This window comes from Dermochelys coriacea, chromosome 5 (assembly GCF_009764565.3).
Source record: "Dermochelys coriacea isolate rDerCor1 chromosome 5, rDerCor1.pri.v4, whole genome shotgun sequence".
In the NCBI taxonomy this organism is placed as follows: Eukaryota; Metazoa; Chordata; order Testudines; family Dermochelyidae; genus Dermochelys; species Dermochelys coriacea.
The window spans coordinates 3,412,458-3,435,242 of record NC_050072.1 but is presented as its reverse complement, the minus strand read 5'-3'; positions in this window follow the sequence as shown (position 1 = coordinate 3,435,242).

Genomic DNA, 22,785 nt, shown 5'->3' with positions numbered 1-22,785 from the left:
CACAACCTGGACTGAGTGATAGCAGCCACAGCAGACTTTGCCATGCTCGGCCTTTGGAACGTACAGATGTGCACCAGGTCTTCCCCATTCATAGTGTGATCAGTCGTTGTTTTATGTAGCACACAATGGGCCAGATGCTGCACAAACGCAGAAGCTGCCCCGGCTGTCAGGAGCTTATGTGCGAATTGTGGGATGGAGTGGATGCACAGCAATCAGGAAAGGGATTCGTTCCTTGCAAAGGGAGCCAGGCAGAGCCATGGCCCCTGCTCAGCCTGCCACTTAGGGTATGTCTACACTGCAAACAAAAACCAAGTCTTGGAGCCCAGATCAGCTGACTCGGACTTGCAGGGTTTCGGCTGCAGGGCTCAAAAGAGCAGTGTAGATGCCCCATCCTCATGGAGTCTCAGCACCTGGGCTCCAGCCCAAGCGCAAATGTCACCACTGCAGTTGTATAGCCCCACAGCCTGAGCCGCGTGCACCCAAGCCAGCTGACTGCAGGTCCTTTATTGCCATGTGGACAGTGGCCTTAGCCATGCATCTGCTTAAGCAAGAAGAGGAAGCTGCTACCGGGGGCAAAGGCACTGAGCAAAGAACCTGGGAAGGTTGCCTTAATGCCAAGCCTGGACACGAGTCGGTGTGTGGTGCTTTGCTGTGACCACAGGAAGTAACGGGGCAGCTGCCGGGCTGTTCAGCGTGGGAAGCTTAGAAAATGGGTTTTGTTTTTTCCATGGAAAATTTTGACTTTTTATTGAAAAAGTGAAAACTTCTGGTTGACAGTTCTGTGGGTTTTGTTTTTTGGACAAAGAGTCAAAATTATCATTGGAAAGCAGATACTTTCTGTGGGGGGAAATATCATTTGTTAGAAACCCAATTTTCCGTTGAAAACCAGTTTCAATGGAAAAATCTTCCATCAGCCCAATTTGGAAGCCAAGAAGTCAGGCGCCTTATAAATACCATAGACTGATAGATGAAATTTGCTTTTAGTTGCAAGTTGCAACCCATGAGGCGGGGGGTGAGGGGTGGGCAGAGCAGCCCATCCTGTGAACAAACTACTCTCTGAATTTTCACGAGACATCTGGGTTGGTTTTCAGGCTTTTGGCCTGTCCTTTCTAGCTAGTAGTACTGGACTCACGTGACCTCTGAAACAGTCACGGCATGATGACACTGATTGTCTACAACGTTTCCCTCTCCCCACCCACTGTGAATTTCAGAGGTTTGATTTCTTAGCATTTGCATCATGATAGCACAGCCCAGATCAGCTGCTCTCTTTGTACATTTAAATCAGTTTATGAAAGTCTCCAGAACGGGGGCAGTTCTGGGGTTTAAATACAAGATATTGCTTGTGTTTCGTAGTGTATGTGACATTCTATATCTTGGGGGAACACCCAGCACCCCATGCTCATCCTTATAATAGGATGATGTGGTATATAATGCAAAGTTTGTCATGTTGGGTGGCTTCGGAAGGCTCATGATGCACTGAGCATGGTTGTTATAGTGATGTTATAGGTTGTAATGTCATGTATATAGTTAGGAGGCTGTAAATGTGTCCTCATGGCTTAAAGCAAGCCCAGGCAAAAACTCTCCAGAAGCAGAGAGGCAGTTCACACCTCATCAGGACACGTATGGCACAAACCCAGCCCAGCCACACAGGAACAAAGGACACTGGCCTAGGCAACAACAAAAGGATCTGTTGGACTCTCGAGTGAGTCACTCCCCTTCCCTGGGCCAGTTTGTGACTGCAATGAGGTAATGCTCACCTGACTCTGAAGGGGAACGGCGGGCAAAGCCAAGAGGGAAGAAAGGACATGATAAAAGGGCTAGAGGCCTGAAGCCCTTCATCAAACATGTATTGTCTATTAAAGACCATTGCTCCAGCCCAGACGGTCCATAGCTGATGACATTGCACCAAGCTTTGTGTAGTGAAGTTCCCAGATCCGGCTCAATCCTGTGAATCCACAAATCTTTGTGTTGGCTCCGCAGATGATGCCAGGTACAGTAACCCACACACTGTAAGTCACCTCACCTTTAGTCTTCCATGGGCTTAAGATGTAACCTGGTTAATATAGGCACCTCCCACCCCTTCCCAGTTCCTAGGGCCCAGGGCAAAAGGCACCTACCCTTACCCAGTTTCTAAAGCTCAGAGCCACCCATACCTAGTTCCTAGAGCTCAAGGCATAATCTTCTGCAGGTTTGCAGGACCAGTGAAAGTGCCTTACACAGTAATATCCTTAACCTCTCTTCATTAACGTTACTAAAGCAGAATACACACACTAAGCACACCATGCTCCCCACTCCTAGTAAGACAGATGAACTTTTCTGTCTAGCCAGTCAGGATCAGGGCCATCTGGAGGACTCCAGTCTCTGCATGATGTGGTTGGCAGGGTGTTGAGGTCTGACAGCTCTGATCGTGGGGCTGTGTCCTGGAGTTCCTTTTGGACCCCAATTTTTATAGTAAAGTCCTACAAAACAGTATTTTTTCACCAATCCTTTACCCAATCAGACCCCCCCACCTTAGCTGATTTAAATCTTGCAAAATTAGTTACACAACAGACAGACACAATGAAAGAACAGAATGCTGTCAAACGAAGTTTTAGAATCATGAAATCCTAGAAGATTAGGGATGGAAGAGACCTCAGGAGGTCATCTAGTCCATCCCCCTGCTCAAAGAGGGACCAACACCAACTTTAAACATCTTAAGATCAGTTTCTTTATCGGCTGATGATGGGGGCTATTAGGACAGAAGCCTTCTGAACAGCCCGACGTGACATTCTTTTAATGTAATTGAGATGGAATGTGAGGATGTGACTTTCTGCTTCTTGGCTGATGGCTGCTGCTGTCCTAATGTGGCTGCAGGAAAAGGCTGCAGATCTTACAGTAGGGTGAGGGAATAAACCAGTGGCGGTGAAGTCTTTCCAAAAGTGAGGGGGCCCCGCCCTCCGAGGTCCGGCCACCAGTCCTCGAGTCCCCTCCTCTTCCACTGGAGGCCACGCCCTCGGCCAAGCCAGAAACCAGAGCAGGGCTGGGGAGCCTGCACCCCTTCCACTGCCTGGGGTGGGGTGGGGTCCGAAAGCAGCCCTCTGCCGATGTCCCCATCCCCCGGTTCCCCCACCCAGGGCAGGTGGAGGGACCTAGGCTCTCCACAGCTGCTCTTGCTCTGGCCAGCAGAGAAGGGGGCCTCAGAAGTGCAGCCTGGCCACGGTAAGAGCCATGTGGGCAGCTGTGGGGAGCCAGCGCAGACCACTGGGTACCCTGGGTACCCCAGCCAGACTACACCAGCTACCGGCCTGGCTGGAGGGTGGGGCCTGGAGTGGAAAGGGGCTGGATCCCATAGCAAAAAGTAGACAGGACAGGCCCATCGTCTTTTAAACAGTGGGAGGTCCATGGCCCCCTGGCCCTCCCTGTTCCAGAGGGCCTGGGATGAGCCCCTTTGCATATCAATGGAGCGATGGAGAGCCTGGTATGCTGAGGTGTTTGTGTCCATGCTGGCGACATGGCCGAAGAGCATGCTCCACCGCTTTTCAATATAATGAGCATGGAAGGAAGAGCAGATCTTTGCGAGACAGTGGCATTTTGTACAAGGTCAAACCACTCTGTGCTAAAGATTTGGTGCTGACAGTGGAGTGCTCCAAGTCTGTCTGTAAGGGGGTCCAGGTTTCTGGTCCATAGAGTAATACACAGGTGTGCTGGATCCTGAACTTGGTCTCAGCTCAAAGGCATTCTTGCATCCAGAAGTGAGATGTGGGCTTCATGCAGGGGACAATGGCCTGGTCTAGGAGGACCGTCTATGCTAGATGTCCAGGCAGTGATGCTGCCCCAGTGCTGGAGCAGTGGTGGGAAGGCGAGTGCAGACACAGCCGATGTGGCTAGACAAACGAGCGACAGCCCGTGAGCAGTAAGGGGTGGGTCGAGCTGCATGCTTTTGGTGGTGCTGTATGATATTTCACTGAAGGCTTGAACCTCTTTGGGGTGTTCAGTTGTGTTCCCCTCCACCATGGGCAGCAGGTGAACCCCCCTTCGGGGAGGCTACCCTGCCAGCCCTGCCCCTTCCACCCGAGGCCCAGCCCCCCTGCACGCCAGAGCCCCAAGTCCTCTCCACCCTGCGGCTGGAGGAGACCCAGCCCTCCTGCCCCAGCCAAGCCAGGCCGGCCCCCTCAAGTGCTGGACCGAGCCACTGGCCCCCCAGCACCGGCCCAGGCTGCTGGTCAATGCTGAGCCCCCGCTGGCTTCGGGGCAGAGGGGAAGAGAGGGGGGGACTCCCCAGGGAACATGGGTGAGGCCACAGTCTGGGTCAGGGAAGGCTTAGCCTGCCTTGGTTTTTAATACCCACTGCCCATGCTCTCCACAGGCCAACGCCTTCAGGGGGGATGGAATTTGCGACAAAGACATAAAAGGAAAGATGAAAAATTATTCCAGCAGGAACCGCAGGTGCTGTGGTATTCCTGCCATGTGTGGGAACGAGCCAAGCTGTTACCTCGGTGCCTCATCTCCCTCTTCCTGACATGAACCACTTTCAGTGCGGGGAGGAGGCACTCTAGCTTCATGTGGAGCGGAGGAAAGGTTGGGCCATTGAGAGCTGTGTCTGGGTGTTTGCATTCTGCTCCTTTGCAGTAACTGCTCCCTGCTCTTTAGCTGATAAGGAGCAATCCCTAAATCTTTGAACTGACATTTGCATGATTGGAAGATGTAAAGAGAGATGAAATGCCTAACATCAGGTCTTTACGCTGCACCAAATACTTCCTGAAATACCAAGAGCCCTGAGCCCTGTCTAAGAGAGTCTTTCTCTCTGCACAGCCATGGCCCCAGGAGCACTACAGAGCAATTTAAATGCCAGGCCAGCACGCACTCACTTGCATTCCGTATAATAGGGCCTAACTTAGCAGCGTCAGTCGTATACGGTTGGATGCCTGTATTTTCGTATGTTTGGGTTTCCCATTTATTGTCTGGGGAGATGGGAGAGCTGCAATCTATGATCGAAGTATATTGCAATAACAGGAAAATGAGAGTAGCCCCTGCATTGGCCATTGGTGACTAAAATGCATTTTGGGGGGTGGAGGGGGAGTTATCATCACTTCTGGAGCCATAACAACTGTGACTATTTTAAACTGTTTGGGTGAAACGTAATAGCCTGTGCTATGCAGGAGGGCCAACGAGATGATCTAATAGTCCCCTCGGGCCTTAAACTTTATGTGACTATAAACACGAGTGACCTGGGGACAGGCATTTTTGATTGTTTGGCTTTTTTTCCATACAGCTCGGGTCTCACTATGATCCCTTGTTTCACTTCTGCTCTGGAACCCCTGCGGATGCTGTTTTTGCCTATCATATGGTCACCGACTTATACAAACTCTGGGCAGCTTTGCCTCGTCTAAATCTGCTGTTCTAAAAGAGCATTTCTTCCCGGCGTGTCAAGCGCCTGCAGCGATAAGCCACCTTGGCTCTATTTATTGAGCTCTAGCCACGGTGTCTGTCTGAGTCTTTATCTCATGGCCATTGCCGTGGCGGCTGAGAGCCTCCAGTGACCTATTTCACCCTCCGGTCCACTGGCCCAGTATGAGGTTGTTCCAGATAGAGGACACCTGCCTTGTGAATTTTTTTTACACAACTTTGGGAAAGTGGGCCTGAGGCTCCTCCGTGTGCTCTGCATTGTGTGTCGGTGTGTGTTCACCTCTGACCAGACCCACTCAGACAAACCACCAGCAACAAGGTTTTATTCTGTAACGAAACACAGAACAGGATTACAGTCCAGCCGCCTCCTCTCCTCTCTGCTTGCCTGCCACCTGCTCCCAGTTAACAGTCAGTGCCGAGACCTCCTGCTGGGGGGGCAGATACATCCTGGCAGGAACCAGGAAGTTCTTCCAACTGTGCCGCAGTTTGTAGTCCACACCGTGTAGTTCCCACAGCTGCTGTGGAAGCACACTGGACCTTGGGCTATTAGTACAAGAGTCCATCTGTGGGTGAGAATGTTACGTTACATTGTTGGGCATCCCCACTGTTGCATCACAATGACAACCTTTGTTGTGGTGGCGTCCAGAGTCCCCCGTTGTGCCAGGTGCTGTACAAATACATAGTGAGAGACAACACCTGCCCTGAAGAGCTCCTAGTCCAAAGACACAAGACGGATAAAGGACGGAGGTGGGGAAAAGAGGCTCAGAGAGGTAAAGTGACTTGCCGAATCCAGAGCAGGGAATAAGGACCCAGGTCTCCTGTGTCCCCAGCTCATGTCTGGTGCATGAAACCACACGGGCCTCTTTCATGTTGGAAAGAGCAGCTGCCACCTGAATACAGAAAAGGAGTACTTGTGGCACCTTAGAGACTAACAAATTTATTTGAGCATAAGCTTTCATGAGCTACAGCTCACTTCATCGGAGCTGTAGCTCATGAAAGCTTATGTTCAAATAAATTTGTTAGTCTCTAAGGTGCCACAAGTGCTCCTTTTCTTTTTGTGAATACAGACTAACACGGCTGCTACTCTGAAACCTTTACTAAGTATGAAACACCGTATAATGCCCGCAATCACAAGCCCTCACAGGGGAGTAACTCCTCTAGCTTAGGGTTGACAGGCTTCCAGATTTTGATCAGAACACCCAGTCGAAAAGGGACCCTGGTGGCTCTGGTCAGCACTGCCAACCGGGCCTTTAAAAGTCCAGTTGGAGGCGCAGTGGGGACCTGGGACTAAGGCAGGCTCCCTGCCCGCCCTAGCTCCACGTGGCTCCCAGAAGCAGCTGCTGGATCCCTGCAGCACCAAAGCACATGGGTGACCAGGGAGGCTCCATGCGCTGCCCCAACCCCAGTGCCTGCTCCACAGCTCCCATTGGCTGGGAACTGCAACCAATGGGAGCTGTGGGGGCAGTGCCAGCGGGCACCAGGGTAGTGCACAGAGCCTCCCTAGCTGCCCATGTCCTAGGGGCTGCAGGGACCTGGCAGCCGCTTCCGTGGAGCCATGGTAAGCGCTGTCGAGACCCCCCACCCCGAACCCCCTCCCAGAGCCCACACACCCCAATCCCCTCCCCCAGTCCAGAGCCCTCTTTCGCACCCCAAACTCCTCATCCCCGGCCCCACTCCAGAGCCCACATCCCCAGCCGGAGCCCACACCCCCTCCCACACTCCGAACCCATTGGCCCCAGTCCAAAGCCCCCTCCTGCACCCCCAACCCCCTGCCCCAGCCTGGAGCCCTCTACCACACCCTGAACCCCTCATTTCTGGCCCCACCCAGAGCCTGCACCCCCCAACCCAGAGCCCATGCCCCCCCCAGACCCCGACCCCTGCCCCAGCCTGGAGCCCACTCCCATACCCCAATGCCTCATCTCCAACTCCATCCTGGAGCCCACACCCCCAGCTGGAGCCCTCACCCCCTCCCACACCCCAACCCCCTGCCCCAGACTGGAGAAAGGGAGTGAGGATGGGGGAGAGTGAGCAATGGAGGGAGGGGAGATGGAGCGAGCAGGGGCGGGGCCTCAGAGAAGGGGCAGGGCAGGGGCAGGGTCTTGGGGAAGGAGCAGGGCAGGGGGCATGGTGGAGTGTTCAGTTTTGTGCGATTAGAAAGTTAGCAACCTTACTCTAGCTGGTAGCTGTAGTAGTCTCCTATCCTCTGTGGGGCTGGATGACACACTGAACAGTGCTCGGCTTCTGTTCTCCTGCACCGGGGAATGGGAGCTGTCCTGAGCTGGCTCGTGACTCATGGAAATCAGGCCAGATGCTCAGAAAACCCAGCCTCTTGGCAGCACAGTCCCGACCCTGTTGTGAGTGTATTAACCACGACCTGCTGCAGTGCTGACTCTCTGAAACCATGTCACCAGCATCCAAGGCGGCTTTGGGGGCTGGAAATTGTAGTCTCATGGGCTGCCGTTCCTAACTGCCGATTAATTAAGAAATTGCATCCATGGTTTATGTTCACTGCTCTGGCCAAAGGCAAAACTGCAGGCAGCTAGCAGTGGGACTGCTGTGAAAGACCCTTGTGGCTTCTCATCTCAGTCTTACTTGGTTACTTTCCATCCTCCATGGCAGGCAGGGGACATGTGGGTGAGCACCCGATGCACACGGGGTCTGTGTGGTGTGTGCATGCGAGTTGGGTGCCTGTATGTGAACATCTGTCTATGGATGAACATTCATTTTTTGGTCTTTCCTTGGCTTTGTTTCTTAGGGCACGTCGACACTACAATCTTCAGTCGCCCTATGTTCGTAATTACTGCAGTGGCCAATGACCGCACTACCCTTCTTCTGTCGGTGGTGCACGTCCTCACCTGGCGCATTTCCACCCACTGATGAGGGGCAGTGTGGGGGACTAGGAGCCTGGGGCTTCTCGCCTCTGATAGGGAGAGCTGCACCTGGAGTCTAGTCCCGGTGAGGAGCAGGGAACCGGGACCGCAGGGGGCAACAGGGCTCCCAGCAAGGAGCTAGGAGCCTGGGCAGCAACCCAAGCTGGGAGCCTGGGTGGCAGCCCAGCCTGGAGAGGAGACCAGGCAGCAGCCCAGCTGGGGAGCTGGAGCCGGCTTTGTTGTCAATTTCACTGCTGCAGCATGAAATTGACAAGACAGCTGATGTAAGGAATGCAACATCTACACAGACACTGCCTAGCCCTAACTACGCCTTTCATGGAAGTGGAGTTATGATGTCATGTAGTAGGGCACTTACATCGGCAGCAGTGTAGTGTGTACACTGACATAGCTAGGTAAACGTAAGCTGCCCTATGTCAACCTATCTCTGTACTGTAGACCAAGCCAAGGAAAGGAGAAATTTTATATATGATAGCTGCATAGGGTGAGCTGGGAAATCTCTGGCATCCGCATGTCCTGAGTTCTAATCCTAACTCTACCAGTGACTCTCCCTTTGGCTTGGACCACTTCACTCCTTTCTGCATCTACTCCTTATCTGTACGAGGATAATGCCACTTCCCTGCCTTGGCAGGGTGTCATCATGAGTATTAATTAGTCAGCATCCGTGCATTGCTTTGAAAAAGTAAAATGCCCAGTATAGGATCTTCCATTAACCCTCAGTTGCAATCCCTTCTGGGCAATAGAAGGAGAATCTAGGCAGTGGATTCCATGATCATTCAGAGGAAATCCCAGTCGTGGGAAAGCAAAACATTATGGCTGTTCCTGCTTTGAATCGCTCATAAAAATGAAGAGAAATGAATGAAAAACTGATGCAGCTACAAAAATGGTTGAACTTGAGACAAATCAACACCAACCGACCCCTGCTCAGACTCCAGGGAGGGAGACGATTGAATTTCTTTATCCTTTTCCCATTTGTTGGTGGGAGCTGGCAGCGTGTCTCCTACATTGGCCAATCACAGGAGAAAATAATCAGGGTTTGTATAGACTCCTGGTCCTTGCTGTAACCGCTAGACTTCAATCCCTTTAGTTAGATGAACTGATGCCTGCAGAAGCAGCTGCAGCCCCAGGAGGTCCTTGCAGTTACATCATGTCTGTCTGTCTAGGTACTTATTGTGACAGATGGCAATTTTCTGCAATATTCTGGACAAACCTTATTGAATTAAAGTTTAATACCTTTGGGGTCCATGGTATTAAAAATGCAACTGTTTATGTGTTATTGTAGGATTGTAGGTAACTTTTCGCAGAGAAGTAAGTAATGACTTACTTAGGGAAATGTTCAGAACAATACGTATGTTTGGGACAATATGTGTGAAGTTGGTTTCCTAGGAAATACTTGGGTTGAGGGGAACACAAATGACCCACTTCTGAATCCATCCTTTTGAAGCTGCACCTTGAGAAAAACCCATTGTCTAGCAATTACCAGCTCAGTGAAACTCCAGATCAAAGACCCCTAAACAGCATAAAGGATGGACTAGACTTTTCATGAGTGATCTCTTTCTGAGCAAAGAGTTATTAACTTGAAACCACATGAAAACTCCCGTGTGGGATTTTGAAGGATTGCTCGCTTGCCAGGGCCCATGTTGGAGCTGGAGTAATCTCTGGTTTGTTTTGTCTGTAATGCTTTTACCTTAGGAATAAATGTGCTTGCTTAGAAAGAGCGGTGCGGTAGCTTAAAATGGTACGCAATTACACCAGTTCCTGTCTCCGAAGAGAAAGCAAGCAGGCCTGCGTGAGCAGTCTGCCTGGCGGAGAAATATCTCGGCATAAATATAGGCTGTACAGCCTGGGAATACCCTGGTCAGAAGGTGACAGCCAGGGGAGCTGGAAGCTGAGCATGGATGACCTTGCTGGATCATAGTGGGGGGACACAGGTACAGAGCAGAGACACTTCATTCTGTCACCTAGTATCTGAGAGTCTCAAGTCAGGCCTACATTAAAACCTTTTGCCAGGATAGTGATGTCAGCTAGGGGTATGATGATTTTTATGACATTTTTATATTGTCATAAGAACATAAGCCTTAGTGTCCAAACTCGCAGTGCAAACACAGTTATACCATGGAAAAAATATTTTTTGCCAGCATAGCTTATTTCGTTTGAGGAACTGGGAGGAGCTATGCTAGCCAGAGTGGTTTTGGGACAGCAGTATGAATTGTGTCTGCACTAGAAGGGTTTGCCTGTAGAGCTACATGGATTCCCCCCTCCCCCCGTTGATTTCAAAATCATGGCAGATTTAGAAACAACACCACGGAGCTGAGAGCTATAAGGACTGGGGGGCTGCTGCACCCCCTGGCTTGAAGCGGTTTCCATTATACACAGGGTTTACAGTTTGGTCCAATGGTTCTCAGCACCTGCATTATACACATTGTTCCAGGACCACTAGGAGCGAGCTATACCAGACCCTCCCTTCCCCACGCTTGGTGAGCTAAGGGACCATCCTTCGCTTTATTGTCCTGCACTATTGAGTTGGGGCTCTAATTTAACTGTGTCAGCTTAAGAAGAGACCTGCTCAATACTGCCTGCAGCTCATGGAGACCTCTGCTCAGTGCAAGCTGTCAGGGTGCATAAGGAATGGGATGGAGAATAATACGAAGGATCAATGGCCTGGGAAAACTCTCCTATGGAGAGAGACTGAAACTATCAAGATTGCTACCTTAGGGAGAAGAGGAGTAACAGGGGACCTGGTAAACGTCTATAAAATACTGACTGGGCTAGAGAATGTAACTGGGGAGCTTCTGGTCTCCCTGTCTCATAACCCAAGAGCAAGGGGACTTCAATGAACTTAAAAGATGAGACATTTAAAACCGATGAGAGGAAATCCTGTTTCACACAATGTCTGATTAGCCTGTGGAACTCACTGCCACAGGAAGCTGAGGAGACCAAGAATGTAACAAAATTTAAAAAGGGATTTGAGATTTGTAAGGCTAACAAGAATGTCCAGAGTTAAAATTAAGTATAACAAAAAGTTTGGAAGGGATATTCAGCCTCCTGCTTCAGGACTTCAGCTGATCTTTGACTAGTAGGGTATGTCTACACTGCAATAGACCCATGGCTCAGCTGCAGCTGGGCCGGGTCAGCTATTTGGGCTTGCAGGGCTAAAAACTGCAATGTAGACATTTAGGCTCAGGCTGGAGCCCGGACTCTGAAACCCTGTGAGAAGGGGGGCTCTCAGAGCCCAATCTCCAGCCCAAGCCCAAATGTCTACACTGCTACTTTTAGCCCAACACCTGAGTCAATTGACCCTGGGCTCTGTGACTCGGAGCCATGTATTTTTTATTGTAGTGTAGACGTACCTTTTATTGTAGTGGAGACCAGGATGAGACCTAATGTGGGGGGTAGATTACCCCACATCTGCTAGCGTGAGGATATTACACCTTTCTCCAAAGCAGCTTATGCTGGCTACAATCAGAAACAGGATACCTGACTAGAAGGACCCCCGGTCTGAGTCAGCCAGGCAATTCCGACATTCCGGTGTGTAACGTTATTCTGCGCTGTTAAACAGCTGCAGCATTCCAGAGGTGGCCACAGTTCAGGGAGGAATGATCTGACTCTCATGTACAGATTGAAAATTACAGTGCTTTGCAAAGCCTTCTCTGGATGGAAGCAACTTTTTCCATGTCAGCTCACGAGTCTGTTCCATTTTATCCATCCAAACTACAGGGACTCTGGTTTTTTCTTCCAACCCAGATGGAAATTGGCTTGCAGTCTGTAACCCAGAGCTCCGCCTCCACTCCTAACTGGCCACAGGCAGCAGGAGGCTCAGAAATGTTTTAATGCTTTAATTAAAACAATCTTTTAGGTTCAATCCAAGTCTCATTCTCTCTACCTGGTGAGAAATGGCTCATCTCAATCTACAATCGGGCTTCCAGATAGTTGTGCCGAGCAGAATGGTACTGCTTTGTGTTAATTAAAACTCAGATCTCAGCATTGCCCAGGCAGGATAGGCATCTCAGAAGCCAGGCTGTTCACGGATGGGCTTAGCAAAGGGACATTAGGTCTAATGAGATCTTGGGCAAAATCTGCCTGGTGAGCAATGTCACGCTGGTCATTTCTCTTTTAAAATAAGTGTTTTTTCAGCCTCATGAAAGGGACTTTTTAAACCTTTAAGAACATCCCCGCCCCCACACACACACACCTTCCAGCACTTTAATTAATGTGAGTGTCTGCAGTTTGATAGATATGGTGATGATCAGTGAATAGACAGAGGTTATGTACAGTGAGACACAGAAGAAGACAGCTGTGGATGGAAAAATCTGGAGATGATCCGGTGTCTAGAGAGAGCAGTATGTGTGATGATTAGCGCTGGGCAGGAAATGCCCTTTTCTTTGCCTTTTTTCTTCACACAAATGGATTTTTAGATTTGTTCAAAGGTTTCGATGGCCAAAAATGAACAAATCTTGTTTTTTGACAAAAGCCCAAAACATGCCAACACATTGCAAAAATGACCATTTTGTCAAAAAAAAAATTAAAATAACAACTAATAAATAAACCCAACGTTTGGAGGAAAATGTCCGACTGGTTCTAGTGGTGATAGACGCAGTACGGATGGGGATAGGAGCAAAGTGGTTAGCTCTGGAGGGCGGGTCATGGGGATAATATTGAGCCCCTACAATCATCCCTGCTTTTGTCTCTGGAACTGCCACAGTTACTAATGGGAGTGAGGTCGTGAGATACCCGAGGCGCAGTGTAGCGAGGAGACGTGGCCTCCCGCCCTGTCAGAGGGGAGAGACCTGAAATCACCCCCTGGTGCGCAGAACCAGGGAGCAGAGGGGTGGGTCAGGAAGCTGGACTATAAAAGGCCAGCCTCCTAGCTCAGTTGGGGGAGAGCTTCCAGAGGAGCAGGACATCTCTTCCTTGCTGCCAGAGCCCACAGCTGAAGGAGGCGGCTGCCTGACCAGAGGACCCAAGGAGGTACCTGAATTGCCAGAGACCAGCAACGCCGACGAACTCCCGGGGCTGCCATTGGCTGTTTACCCCGGGGAGACCGAACATGACCCCGGAACCCAAGTACCCCAAATTGGGGAGGGTAGGAAGGAGCCCAGGGATGCCAAATAGGGTTTGGCTGTGGTATAATTGTGAACTGGCGAGCACGTTGCAGGTGGATCCCTGCTGATCTAGTGGCGAACTACCCCACCACTAATAGGGCCCTAGGCTGGGACGCCGTGGAGTGGGAGGCCCTGCGTCCCCCTACCCCGGGCACCTCACTTGTGGAGGACGGCCACCTCCCCACTTACAGGCCAGGAGGCCTGAATTGGTCTGGCGCTCGCTGGAGCTAGGGCACTAGGCGCGTTTGCTGTTGCTTCCGGTTGGGAGCTAATTCCCCACCCTGAACTGCTGGGCTGTATCTCCCGGACTCAGCCTGAGCTATAAACGGCTCACTGCCCAGACTGAGGGATTGGGCAGAGGGACTAACTAATACTTGGATTAATCACCGGGAGTGCTCACTAGCTGTGAGCTGCACCCTGCTTGAGAAACAGTGAGGGGGGGGGCGTGGCGAGGCCTGGGCCAGCCCCCATGGGGAGTGGGGAAGGAACGCCACCCAGCCCTTCTCTGCCCCCAGTCCAGCTCTAGCCCCAGCCGCAACTCTGCTCCACCCCCGGCTTCGCTCCCAGCCCAGCTCTGCCCTCATTCCCTCTCCGCCTCTCGCCCCAGCTCCTTCCCATCCCCAGTTCTGCCCCCAGCCCCATGGGCAGCCCAGAGCTCCTCTGCTGAGCCCACTGTGCTGTAATGGTGGGGGGAGACAGATTCCATTACTGGTAAGGGGGGGCATGACAGGAAAAGTCTGGGCACCACTGCCCTGGAGTGTAATGGGCCGGTTCTGCCATACGTTCTTGTATTGCTCTCCCAAAATGGGGGTTTGCCTGAATTGGTGTTCACAGCATAGGAAAGAGCTCAGTGCAGTGAGCCGGCACCATGGCATAAACTCGGGACACCTCAGTTGTGCATCACAGGCCGTATCCTGCTGACCGGTGATGGAAATACTCTGCCGGCTACCGCAGCGGGGACTTGAGCTGTTGGCGCAGGACAATCCAAGTTGTCGCCTTGCCGCCATGCTGTTCCCAGTGACCCGGTGTGGAGTGATAATTGAAGTCACCGGTGGCCAAGAACAGGCAACTTGTCGCGAGCTGATCTTTGAGATGGGGAATGGAATCTGCAGAGCGAGTGACCAGCCACTGCTGCCATGCCCAGCGCGGTACCTCTTTGTACGCGCCGCTGGGGACAACGGGTGCTTTAAAGTGTCAGGGGCTGCACGCAAAAGATCCTGGAGGTGTTGGCTGTCAGACGGAGGCCCTGGCTGTCTCAGCTCAGCTGGCCTTCCTCTTGCGAAGCCGAGGACTTGGACTGACAGCCCAGGCACAAAGTGGGGAATCACAAGGCCTTTGGGAGAGAACTGCTGCCATTAACCACGGCTCCCTTCTGCAGCTCTCTGGTGACCGAACGGGGGCTGATCCAGCTTGTCAGTATCCATCCCTGCTCAAAGCAATAGCAGAAAATAGGCCACGGCTGCGAATACCGTTGTAAATGAGGAAAGCCCGTGTTGAGTCCTGGGGGCCACTCCTTTGTCTCCCAGCAAGGGAAATGACTTTCTGTCTCTGTTTAGCACAGGGACGCAGGGATCAGGGCTCCTGGGTTCTAGTCCCAGTTCTGGGAAGGGAATGTGAGGCCTAGTGGTCAGCCCAGAGGAGAAGAAGTCACGTCTCCAGGATATTGTGTCCAACTCTAGCACTGACGGACTGCACAACCTTGGCTGAGTCACTTGTCATCAGCCTCCCCTTCTGCTAAATGGGAGCCATCCCATTTCCCCGTCTCATGACGTAGCAGTTGGAAACTGAATGAATTAACATGTGCAAAGTGCATCCGGTTCATCCGCTGATGGGGCAATCCCCAGACAAGTACCGAGCCCAGGTTGCATTGAATACATTTCCCTTCAGCCAAAATTAGCTCCATCCACTTAAAAAGGAGCCTATTTGCAAATCCAGCTGGTCGGCTTTCGGTGGTGAATGCTGGCTGTTGCCCAGGGCAGTGCTGCAGCTGTGCTTGGAGGAGCACTCTATGCTAGAGAATTCCACCACCACCTTGAGATCTAAGGCCGGGTAATTAACTTCCCTGACAACTTAATTCATTACCCTGGGTGCTTGAACCATGCAAACCGCAGGAGAAGGGATGAGGATCTGGTTTCCGAAAATGTTTGCAACATATGGGCTGATGTTACGCTCGCTGAATGAGCAGGGAGAGGAGAGCCGCGTTCCCAGCATCCGTTGACAGCTCCTCCAGCAGGTTTGAATCAATCCGTTTTCCTGTAACGGAGGAGTAAATGGGGCGAAAACCACACTTTCTGAGTGCCTGGGGATGCTTCCTCTCTTCTCGTTGACATTGGACCCTTCCTTTCCATCAGTGCGGGTGAAAACATAGATCTATGGGAGTGGTTCTCACTTCAGTTCTGCATCCACACCATACATATACTACCTGTATGGCCCTGAGGATGTCACATGGGCCACAGCTGTGTGCTGATTGGCCCACAAGTGGCCCGCGCATTGAGAACCACTGATCTAAGGCAAACAGGGCTGCAGGGGGGTGACACAGAGACGGCCCCAAGCCATGACATCCCGCTGTGAGTTTGCCCCAAAGCAGCTTTGGATTTGGGTCCCAGTTCAGTTCACTGCAGAGCGAGGCCCAAGCCGTGGAGTTAAGATACAGATCCAGGTCTGAGCATCTCCGAAGCAGCTTGAGGGGCAGGATCAGGTGTCCCACTTCTGATAAGTCTCCAGTTTAAAAGGTGGTTATGGACATGAGGCGCCACCACATGAGAGACACATGTTCCATCACCAGCCCTTGGGACAGCCAGGGCACTGCTGAGGAGATGGCAAGCTCAGTTCCCCTGTCACAAGTTGGTTGGTCTCGGCATGGTATGACTGGACTCCTCCCAGGGTCTATTTCAGCCCTCCTCTATTAAAGGGAGGGAGGCAGTGTGGTCTAGTGGATAAGGTGCTGGACTCTGCTCTGTGCCCTTAGCCAAATCATTTCCCGTCTCTTTTTCTCCTCCCCTCACTTGTCTGTTGAAATAGCTCTTTGGGGCAGCTGCTCATTAATTGTATGTACAGTGCCCAGCACAGAGGAGCCTTGATCGTGGCTTGGGGCCTTAAATGCTGCCGTACCCCTAATAAATAACTGGAGGGAAGGAGTGAAGGGGGGATTTTCCAGCATCAGCTGATGCTCTGCGTACATGGGGACATCAAGTTCATGACTGCTCAGAGTCTCTGTCTCTTACCGTGACATTCCAGTCTCGTTTCCCAGGGTCGCAAGATGGAAGAGACCTTCCAGACGCTGGCTTCTGTCCCCGCCATCCCTGGGGAAGATGAGACAATGGGATGGGCTTCTGCGATGTCTCAGATGGCGGCGGGCAGGCCATCCACAGAAGAGCAGCCCAGTGGGAGGGAAGGAACCGTGCGTTGGTGTCAGCCATGACAGCTGAGACAGAGCTCAGCCCTGGGCTTCTGCACGTCAGATGGGGTGGCCCTGTTCACCAGATGCTAGGGGAGAAGGGCTCTGCCTGCTATACAAAGAGCTGCTGCGGTTGCAACACCCGTCACCATTTCTTTTATCTTCTGTGGAAGAAATAGCCTCCTCTTTCACAGCAGCCACTCCCCTTCTCCTTGGGCTTGGCTGTCACTGGGATGGGCGCAGGGTAGATGGCACACGGAGCCTTGCTGGAACACAGTGGCTTATCAGCCACCCCAGTACTAACATGACTGGAGAACGCCTTGCACCCCAAGGGGTACTCTGCCTCTGTGGCTCTGTGCATCTACCTCTGGGTGGAACACGGCAGTCGTTTTACTCCCGCTGAAGCGGGATCTGCACATCGGAGCCAACGCCACCCCTGTGCTTGCCAGGAGCTAGGTTTGAAGTCCCCTCTGGTGCATTGCATCCCTGCCAACAGAGGTCCCATCCCCCAAGAAGCACCAACAGAGAAGGAACAACGGTCTGGTGAGCAACAGACACCACCATGGTGGGGCATTGGTTCTGCAATGGAGAGCACAAATCCTCGGGTCATCAGCAGCACTCCCTGAAGCATTGGGAAGTTTCCCTGCCAAATACCAACCAGGCTCTGTATTATTTAGCTAACAAGAACTGCCGCCTACACTGGCACAGTGTTAGCCTTACCTCTTCCTACATGGCCCAAAAACTGGATCCCTGTTGTCTGAACTTAATACTGAACTGCCCTAAAGAGACAATAGCTCTTGGTGACCCAGAGCCCACCTTGGGGAGCGGGAGATCCAGAGAGCTCTGGTCAATAAATATATTGCTCCATCTTTCCGTGCATCCACCATGTGTTGGGAAATGCATTTAGGGGAATATTTGCAGAGCTTGCGTCTAAACCAGCTAAAGCAATTTCAGAAGTGCCTTGTTCCAAATGGTAATGGAGAATTTAGTGATCACAGGATCTGATAAATAAGCAAAACTGCAACATAAATAAATAGGCCCTGGCACCAGCACCTGCAGCCCAACCCGGCTTTATATGGTACAGCATTTTCTGTGCACACTGCTGCCTGCGCCCTCCGTTATAATTGATATTGCAATGGCACCTGCAGCCTACAGCTAAGCTCAGGGCTCTGTTGTGGGAGGCACCGCCCATTACCCTGGTAAGAGGCACTTTGTGCCCCCCAAAGAACTGGCAATCTAGATGGACAAGACACAGAGAAGTAAAGTGACTTGCCCAGGGTGAGGCGGCAAAGCCAGGAAGAGACCCCAGGTGTCATGCGCTGGGGAGCGTGGTACAAGTTTCCCGCTGGGCCAATGCGCAGAGGAGACAAGGTGTTGCAGCTGCTGGAGGCATTGTTCTTTAGCTCAAGCTGTAACAGCTCATGATTTTTAGCTCTGCAAGTTCTCAGTTCAGTCCCAGTGTGTTGGTCAAGAAAGCGGCTATTGCCCAGGCAAGCGTCCTACACAGCCTTTGCCTCAGGCCATTAAATAAAGAGCAGGAAGGACACTGACTTAAGCCTCTCACCCTCTTAACGGGGTCTCATGATCCCTATTTCACAGATGGGGAAACTGAGGCATGCCGCAATGCCATGACTTACCCATGGTCATGCAGAGAGTCTGTGGCAGAGCCAGTAAAGGAAGCCAGATCTCAAAACTTCTAGCCCCAGGCTTCCTCCACCACCCCCTGGTTTCTCTCTGTACTAAGGAGCAGCTGCCCTGTGCTTTAATTGCCACTGCTTGACTGGACCAGGTTGGGATGGGAGAGAACCGAAGGCATGAGACAATTTTTAACGAAGCAGGTACCAATCAGAGAGACTCATTAGGAATGAGCTGCTTGTCAAGCCAGGGCTCGTTGCTTTGCCACTCAGGCTTTCCTGCCCGCTGTTCAGTAGCTCGCTCAGTTCTGCGCTGTCGCAGCCAGCAAGCTCCTTTTGTGTTAGTTCGCTCCCCAGGCTGCTTTGAGAGCAGCGGGGCCGCCCAGGGGCACAGCTCTGTGTGCATGTCAAAGAGGCCTGCAAAGCACATGGAAGCCATGAGACTTGCTCAGAAAGTTCAAAGTCGTGCCGCTCAAGTTTTCAGGTCATCGGAGGCCAGTCATCATCTCGAATTCTGGTCCTTTTTGTGTGGCAGGAGGCGGGGAAAAGCGTATTCCAGACAGCACCAAGCATTCCACCGCTAAAGGTTAAAGGCACTTGGAACACATCCGCCTTTAATGTGCTCCCTCCTGCCATCACGATCAGGCGAACTCCTCTGGCTTCATTTTAAACCCACCGAATCCTGTTCAGTTCTGTCTGGTGCTCTCTGGTGTCCGTCTACCTCTGGTATCTCTCTACAGAGAACAAGGGAGTATGCTCAGCATGAAATTAAGAAAGGGGAAATTTAGACTGAACATCAAGAAAACTGCCCGGCTGGAAGATTTATGAGACTGTGGAAAAACCCCTCGAAGTGAAGGCCTGGGCCATTTAAAACTAGTTTCAACAACGCATAAGAAAACATACTACAGGGAACAATCCTGTGTTGCAAGAGGAGGCGATGGGGCCGGATAGGCCCTATCCAGCTCTGATCTCTGTGAATCTAATCTGAATCCATCTTGCTATCCAGGTGCTTATATCATGCCTATCGTCCCCAGGCAACAACTATATGAAGATGAATGTACGGACATCAAAGAGCCTGCAGCTTTTTTTGCTGCAGCAGGATCATTAGATCCAATGCCGTGGCCAAGTTCTGGCTCAGCTCACTATGTTCTGCCTCCCCCCATGCAGTTTAAAACTAGACGCAGTGCAATTCTTCACTTCCTGTCTCAAGCCAGGGGCTCGTGATGCTGATGATTGTTAAACAGCTGCCGCTCTCCACCCCAGAGGTGCGCGCATGTCAGGTGAAGCGATCCCTGCGTGTACAGAGAGGTGGTTGGTAAAGTGCTTTGGGAGGAAGGATGGGGCATACGAAAGTATCAGGATTAATCTCAATGAGTCCACTGGTCTCCAAGCACAGCTCCTAAAGGGGAGCACGGGCAGAGTTCAGAAAAGAGCTTTGTTTCTGATTACTGATTTCACACACCTGGCAGGGGGGAGGCAGAGTGTCCTTGCAAAGGGGCTTGCTTTGTTCTAGTGGCTATGTTTGTGACTTCCCCGAGCACTGGACGCCCCATCCTTCAGGCGAGCCATAAATGTGAGGTTCTCGCCACCTACGGCTATTCAAGATCCTGCGGCAGCTTTCCCTCGAGTAGCAATGTTTGTTCTAAAGCGGCGAGACGTCTGACTGCTCGCAAGAGGAACTTAGAGGGAACTTCTGTGCTTTCGCTGCCTGCTGGCACTCATGTGGGCAGCACATTGCAAACCTCCCCCATTCTCACAGCAGCCTTCTGTTAATCTGGCTGTCCTGCCAGTCGTTTGCTTTCTAATGAGTCCACCTGTTAACTGCGCAAATTCCCATGATTTACCTTTATAGATTAAGAGCTTTTTAGGCCAGAAGGGACCATGATGCTCATCCAGTCTGAGCTCCGTTGCTATGTAGAGCTGCACTGTGATGCTCAGTGCTCTTTCCTGGCCTCTGGTGGTTTGTTTGGTTTGCCAAGTGCCACTGTTGCGCCGATTACCGCATTCCTTGAGTTTCTGAGTGATTTTTGTCCAGTGGTTTGCAATCCCCTTCCTGATCCCATGTGGTTTAGATCCTCAAGGACGCTGGGCCTGCCGCACAGAGCAGCGTGGAGGACTCCCCCTCTTTGATTTCTCTTTGACGCTGCTTGCTTTTAGAGAAACTTGAATGGTTGCAAGCAATTCCCACAGCTCCCTGCCAAGTTTTCTTCCAGATTGGGGTGGGGGCGGGGGGTTAAATTGGCTTTGTTTGCACAAAATTGGGGGAGTGGCAAAGATTTATTTTACTTACGACAACGTATGATAAAGGGATGACGCACTGGAGTGCTCTTTCATTCCTAGCCCTGGTCACACGAGCTGGGTCAGGTCTGACAAAAGATTTACGCCCCTGGTCAACTTCCAGTTGGAAAACTGCAACCTGCCTCCCTAAATCTGCAAGAGACAAGGTGGGTGAGGTAATCTCCTTTACTGGGCCAGCTTCTGTGAGAGAGACAAGCTTTCGAGGCACACAGAGCTCTTGAAGAGCTTTTGTGAAGCGCTGTGGGTAGCTCGAAAGCTCGTCTCTCTCACCAACAGAAGTTGGTCAAATAAAAGGTATAATCTCCCCCACCTTGTCTCTCCAATATCCTGGGCCCAGCATGGCTCCACCAACACTGCAAATCCAAGGGAAAATCCCTAAATCCTCTTCCGTTTCCATCTTTCCTTCCCCTCCTGTAGCATTCCTGTGAACTCCTGGCAGTGGCCTGGAAGTGAGTGGACCATCCAGGAGAGTGGAAAAAATTATCATTATTGAGTGACTTGACCAGGAATGTGGGCCTCTGCCAGTGCCCCTCAAAACTGAGTTGCCGCCCCTCCCTATCCTGACCCTGCTATTTCAGTCCTGGACTCCGCATGTGCACACACAGCTCTACCAGTGCTCGTCAATCCCGTGCTATTATAGCCCTGGTGCATCTCTTGAGTGGAGCTGGCAATTGGGTGTTTGCTGATTCTCTCAAAGAATGAATGCCCCTTTGAGCCTGATCAGTGGGACCATGGGACCAAGCACCCGCCGTTGGCCTAATTAGGGGAGGAGCAGTCGAGTGCTGGGTCTCCATTGTCAATCTGCTCAGGGTTCATTCAGCCCCCATCACCAGTGGTGTCCGCAATGGGCCATTTCTCTTTAAATAGCAGTGTCTGCAGGTTGATGGGTGACCCAAATAGAGAGCAGCCACAGGGTTAGGGCTGAGTGTTGGGAGAAATTTCTTCTGTCGCAACAGAAGATAGAACTGAAATTTTTCATGAAATTGTAGCCATTTTAGACAAAATTTATTCAAGGAAACAATTGGGGGAAATGCAGTCTGAACATGTCGGAATGGCCAGTTTTGACATTTTCAAAAGGGAAAGTTTCAACCTTTCCTTTTGAAATGTACTTTTATATATTTTTAAAAAATGCTACGAATAATGGTCAAAATTGAAATGTTTGGAATTTATAGAAAATGAACCACTTTGATTGACCCCAAATGATTTTTTTTATTTCCAAATTTTGGGTTTTCAGCCCAATTTGAGAGGATTTTTTTTCCCCAAAATCTCAAAATTGTTTGCAGGATGGAAAATCCATTTTCCAAACAGCTTGGGGGTGAAAGGAGGCAGGGGAGAAGGGAGAGAGTCCCTACTGTCTGTCATACACGGTTCCCACCACCCCAGGCACCCCCTGCCGGGATCACAGCCCCCACTCATCCCTTGGCTCCTTGTCATTCTTACCAGGATTTGGTAGCCATCATGAAATATAAAATGAGCCAAAATGTTCATCAGTGTGACTCTGGCAGACCAGGAGCCAGCTCATGCCAAGGCTCCTAGGCCTCAACAAAACACTGACAAATGCAGCGCTGGAAACCAGTCTGGCTCACCTGTACATTAGTGTTGTTAAAATAGATCTTAAGCTTTATAAGAATGTGTTTAGTGTTTATACTTTCGACATGCTTGTAGGATGATGCGTGTATTAATCTCACTTATAACATCTGTATCCCATGTTAGAAGGTTATATGAAGAGTTTGCTTTGTAATCTTGTGTCATTGTTTAAGTCATCAAACAGGAAAGGCACATTAATAAATGTAAGATGCTTGCTTCCTAAAGAATGTGTTAGGTTCTGCCCCTCAAGAAGGCCCACTGAAACCAAATGAGCCATTGCAAAGCATCAAAGAACAATAACTTTATTGATTGTTTAATCCCCACCACACATGTCCATGAGACAGGCAGGTAGACTCGTCCCATCAGCTTGAATCCCAGGGAAGGGAATAAAAATCCCCCACAAGAAGCAACAGTATCTCTCTACTGCTTGTGGCACCTGAGAGACTAACAAATTTATTTGAGCATAAGCTTTCGTGAGCTATAGCTCACTTCAT